The sequence below is a fragment of the Pteropus vampyrus genome, unplaced genomic scaffold (genome assembly GCF_000151845.1).
Source record: "Pteropus vampyrus isolate Shadow unplaced genomic scaffold, Pvam_2.0 Scaffold129, whole genome shotgun sequence".
Classification (NCBI taxonomy): domain Eukaryota; kingdom Metazoa; phylum Chordata; class Mammalia; order Chiroptera; family Pteropodidae; genus Pteropus; species Pteropus vampyrus.
Genome location: NW_011888910.1, coordinates 2617734 through 2623733, shown reverse-complemented (window position 1 = coordinate 2623733; position 6000 = coordinate 2617734). Strand labels below are relative to the sequence as shown.

The window sequence follows — 6000 nt, the reverse complement described above, 5'->3', positions numbered from 1 at the left end:
ATAAAATACCTAGGAATCAATTTAACGAAACAAGTGAAGGACCTATATAATGAAATCTGTAAGACCCTATTAAAAGAAGTCGAAGAAGATACAAAGAAATGGAAAGACATTCCGTGTTCTTGGATTGAAAGAATCAACATAGTTAAAATGACCATCTTAGCTGAAGCATTATATAGATTTAATGCAATCCCCATCAAAATTTCATCAGCATTTGTTAAAGAAAGAGAACAAAATACCATCAGATTTGTATGGAAGCACAAAAGACCCCAAATTGCCAAAGCCATCCTGAGAATAAAGAATGAGGCTGGAGACATTACTCTGCCTGACTTCAAATTGTACTACAAAGTGACAGTAATCAAAACGGCATGGTATTGGCAGCAAAACAGACACATGGACCAGTGAAACAGAATCAAGAGCCATAGGTTTATATGGGCAAATAAACATACAGTGGAGATAGGAAAGCCTCTTCCTTAATGGTGCTGGGAAAACTGGAAAGCCACCTGCAAAAGAATGAAACTAGTCTGTTGTCTATCACCATACACCAAAATTAACTCAAAATGGATTAAGGACCTGAATATAAGGCCCGAAACAATAAAATGCAAAGAAGAAAACAAAGCCCTTGGACTTAAGAGGATTTTATGAATTTGACCTCAAAAGCAAGGGAAGTAAAAACTAAAATAAATGAATGGGACTACATCAAATTAAAAAGCTTCTCCTCAGGAAAAGAAACCGTCAACAAGGTAAAGAAACAACCATCTCAATGGGAAAACATATTTGCAAGCAACACCTCCAATAAAGGCCTAATATCCAAAATATACATAGAACTCATACAACTCAATAACAACAAAAAACAAATGATCCAATCAAAAAATGGGCAGAGGACCTGAACAGACACTTCTCCCTAGAGGACATACAAATGGCCAACAAATATATGAAAAGATGCTCCACATCACTAGCTATTAGGGAAATGCAAATCAAAACTGCACTGAGATACCATCTCACACCTGTTAGAATAGCTATAATCAACAGCACAAGTAATAACAAATGTTAGAGAGGATGAGGAGAAAAAGGAACCCTTATACACTGTTGCGGGGCTGCAAATTGGTACAGCCACTATGGAAAACAGTATGGAGGTTCCTCAGAAAACTAAGAATTGTCTACCATATGATCCAGCAATCCTTCTACTGGGTATTCACCCCAAAGACTTGAAAACTCATATCTGAAAAGATATTTGCACACAAATGTTCATAGCAGCATGATTCACAGTGGCCAGGACATGGAAGCAACCGAAGTGTCCTACGATAGATGATTGCTAAAGAAGCTACTCAGTCATAAGAAGAGATGAAATGCTGCCATTTGTGACAACATGGATGGACCTTGAGATAATCATGCTAAGCGAAATAAGCCAGACAGAAAAAGTTGAAAATTACATGATTTCACTTATATGTGGAATATAAACCTAAAAGCAACAAATGAATAGGACAAACAGTGGACATGGACTATAGGCTAGTGGTTACTAGTGGGTTGGGGGAGGAGAGCAGAAGTAGACAGGGTCAAGGGGGTCAAATATAGGGGGGAGGGGGAGGGCGAAGTGGGTAAAGAGGATCAAATATATGGTAGCTGAAGGAAACCGGACTTTGAGTGGTAAACACACAATAGAATATACAAATGTCAAATGATAATGTACACCTTAAAATTATATACTTGTATTAACCAATGTTACCCCAATAAATTTAATTAAAAATTTTAAAAAATAAAAGAAAAAAATTAAAAAATTAAAAATTAAATTGATTTGCACTGGATAGCCATTCGACTCTAGTCTTCGTAATAGTTTGTTATGGAATACTGTTAAATACTTTCCTCTTATAAATGGATATAATAATAGAACTTACCTCTGAGTTGTTATGAGGAATAAATGAGTTAATACATATAGAATTATGTATACACTTATATACTATTATTATAATTATTATCAATATAATTATTAACATCGAGCGCCATAATGTCTATAGGGTTCTTGAGTTTTTCCAGAACAAATGAGAATAATAGTGCTTCAGTACAGTAGTGATCAATTTTTTTTATTAAAGGTGGGGAAATGACCAGAACTGTAGCAGTATCACCCATAGTTCCAAAAGTTGGTGCAAGTTTCAGTCATGACAAATAAACCATAAAGGAACTATTTCAAAAACAGGAAATTTCCACTTTCTGAGTCCAAAATATTAAATACTAGGAAATCCCTGTTTTAAATTAGTATGATCAGAGAAAAAAAAACAGTGACCTACTGGCAAAATTCCCCTGCTAAGCGACCGTGCAGCCACACGGCCCGGTTGTGCGCCACGACGAGCAATCCCGCTCATGAGCGCGTTAGCAGACGCCCCACTTCGCATTCTGCTGAAGTCGCAGAGCGTACGTACATCCTCACACGGGTGGGGTACGTGGGTGAAGCACTGGGTAACTTTCTATTGTGTCTATCCCCCAAAACTCAAGCTATGAAGGCACTATCATTGTTCAGGTAATGGTTGTCCTGGCGTTCTGTAGATTGGAAAGAGTACATTGGGATCATTACTGACAGCACCTCTGCCCTGCCCGAAGGAAGGGGCTCCTATGAGAAGAGGCTGCACCCGAAGGCCAGGCGGCACACTCGTAATCCCGAGAGGAGGTGGGCCGGACGCTTCCTCTCCTGGATGCAGTGCTCGAGAAAGAGCAGCAGCGGGAGCGGGGGTCTGTCAGGACCTACCTTCCCAGTGCCCTGTGCAGAAAGAGTTGGTACCACACTTCTCTGTTCTATAATGCAGTTCTTGGCTGTTGAAGAGAAGGATGCTTGCACGGAAATATCTTTTTACTTATGTTAATTTTTTTATCAAGATATAATTTATAGCCTATAAAATGCACTGATCTCAACTGTTAATATCTATGAGTTTCAACAATTGTATGTATTGTGTAACCACCATCCAAAATAGGATATAGAACCTTCACACCACCCCAGAAAATTCCCTCACACCCCTTTCCAGTCAGTCTTATTCTCTCCCAGAAGCCCCCTTCTGACTTGTTACATAGATTAATTTTGCCTGTTCTTGGACTTCATATAAATGGAATTTTATTTGCTCTCATGAGTTTCGAAATGAGGGGTTGGGTAGAAATGTTTCCTTGTGGTAGTGGCCATGCCATCAGAGAACTCCATGATTTCAAAGACTTAGTTTAAAAATCATGGAGATACAGTTAACATTTTGAATAGCCTGAACCTATCACTGAAATATAATACTTTTTAACTTTGAGGATAGGATGACAGAATTTCATATAAAACAAAACTGAATTGCAATACAGATGGCTTCATTTCTGAAAGTTTACATCTTTCCCTGTTTCCTTCACTCAACTAAGAAGGAAATTGGGAAACCTTAAAGGTGAGAGTTACTAACTACATCCAGATGCTACCATAGAATATGAAGAAAAACCTTGTGCAAACAAAGACGATCAAAGGATGGATTAGGAATTCACTCACTGCTTTCTTCCTCCTGAATGAGACATGCTTATCCTTTGGCTCTTGACTGTTCTCTGCTCATGGACTTCACATCTGACCGATTCCAGAGGTAGTTTCCACTAAGGAATCTCTGTGATTTGTGGATTGATCCCCATGCCTACTACTATCTAACAAAGCCAGTGAACACTTGCCCTTGAGCTAAAGGTCGATAATTGCTTTTTAGGATTTTTATTCTAGGAGAAATGGAGAGTGACACCAACAGTGGATGTAATAATCATACTTACCGTTTCTGAGGCTTACTCTGTGGCAAATTCCCTTCTCAAAGCTTCACTCTTTATAACGCTTCCTTGGGTCTTATTGCTGTCTCTTGGGTAATGGAGGCGAGGAGAGATTACTGACCTGCCTGGGGTGGCAGAGCCATGATGTGCCCTGTACCAGGGACTCCTGGGCCTGTGGCTTTGTCATGTCTCCACCCGTCACCCCCACTGAGGTTTGAGCTCGCCCTCCCTGAACTATGCAGATATCTTGCTGAAAGAGTTCTTGCTGATAGTGGCCAAAGTAACATTCACTTTCAAATGGTTTCATTTTTGTTATCCAGTGTTTCTTCAGCTTTTTAAAAATCACCAAGTAATATCAGTCCACGTGTGTGACAAATACCCTCAAATGGTCCTTGGATGCCAAGAAACACAGGCATAGCCTAAGAAGTTAAGAATTAGCTGGGCCCAGAGAGTAGTAAGGTGGAGGTATTTGCCTCCTGTTAAAATTGAAGTCCTGAGGGGCTGTCTTGAAAAATTAGGAAAAATCTTTGCCCCTCTCTGCTTTCCTTGCCCCCTCCCCCAACCCCACCACTTTTACATAATCACCTTGCATACAGGCTGAAGGAATCATATGGTGGGAGAACTTGGGCCTACCTTTTCAGGGACCTCTTTCATAAGCTTCTCTTCTCCCTGGCTAGATATGCTGGCTAGACTCCCAAAGCACTCTGCAGGTTCCCCTGCCTCTCCAGTTTCTATTTCTCTTACTCCACCATCCCCTAAATGTGAGGTCCCCCTCTCTCCTGGTTACCCACTCCTATAACGTTAGGAGCCACACTCTTCTGATGGCTCCTGGCTCTACTTCTACAACTGACTTTTTTCCAGAACCTCAGGCCCACATCTCCAGCTGTCTCTGGATGCACGGGCCTGGATAATCTGCCTTCATCATGGGTTAAATATGGATAAAATGGGATTCATTTTGTCCTTCTGACTTCTTATCTTTCTAAATGGTTTCACCCTTCTCTAGGTCACCTGGGCATGAGACTTCTGCGTCACTTCCCAACTCCCTCCTCCTATCTCCCATCCCTCCCTGCTCACTTTCATCCCCCACCTTTTTCTCCCTCCACCTGGATTGTCAACCTAAGGCAAGTTCTTATTACCTTCTGTTTAAGCTGCTACTTCCTTAATCTCAATTACTTTCCCTTTGACTCTCTCCTTACCTTAATTCATCCTCAGTGTTGCTGTCCAACAAATCTCCCCAGAGGACAGACTTAAAACCTTTCTGCTAAGAAATATACAGTGGTTCTCCATGCTCCCTCCCAAAGCCATCTATTTTAGGTCAGCTTGGGCAGCTCTAACAAGAATACCACAGACCAGGTGGCTTAAACAGCATTTATTTCTCACAGTTCTGGAGTCTGGAAGCCTAAGACGTGATGCCCAGCCAGCTCAGGTTCTGGAAGAGCCCTCTTCCTGGTTTCTTCGCATGGCAGAGAACAAGTGCTCTGGTCCCTTTATCACCTTATAAGGGCACTAATCATATCATGAGAGCTCCATTCTCATGACCTCATCCAAACCTAAATCCCTGCCAAAGGCTCCACCTCCAAATACCATCACAATGGGGATTAGAGTTTCAACATAGGAATTTGGGGAGACACAAACATTCAGTCCCTAACACCATTCATGTGTTTTTCTACTTATGCAGTCTCTACTCAAACCATTTGGAATGTTTTCATTTCTTAAGCAATACGCATCATACCTCTACGCCTTTGCTCATACTTGTTCCTCTGCATCTCCCCATCTCTGCTCTTGCCCATCTTTCACTGCACATTTCAATGCCACAGCTTATTTTCCAGTGTCTTGTGCTCACTCGCTTCTCTGAACCTCAATCACGTTTTGCAGTTTATTCCTTGTCGATGATGGTTATCTTAATCTATTCAACAGTGACATGTTTGTCTCTCTTCCTCCATGAGATGTCAAGCTCTCTGAGGCAGAGACCACGTTTGGATTACCTTCATATCCATCGCACATAGTAGGCCAGTGATCAGTAGTTGAATTAACCTTGGCCAGTGCTGTCTCCATTACTTCAGATCGCCTCCATATCCCAGAGCGATGATGCTGACTTCTTAGAGGCTTGCAGGTCACTGGGCATGGCTGGCAACTCATGTTACTTACCTGCCATGAGCCCTGAGAGCAGCCAGAGGAGATTCCTTTAAACCCAAGCTACACTAACTGTTGGGTTTCCAATAAGGAGGACTTTATTTAGCTTGC

At 41.4% G+C, this 6000-nt stretch overlaps 1 protein-coding gene across 5 annotated transcripts in view; it reads left to right on the top strand.

Annotated features, from left to right (window-relative positions):
* Window positions 1-6000, top strand: part of FARS2 (phenylalanyl-tRNA synthetase 2, mitochondrial) — a 455949-nt gene that overhangs the window by 416761 nt on the left and 33188 nt on the right. The window lies entirely within an intron of this gene.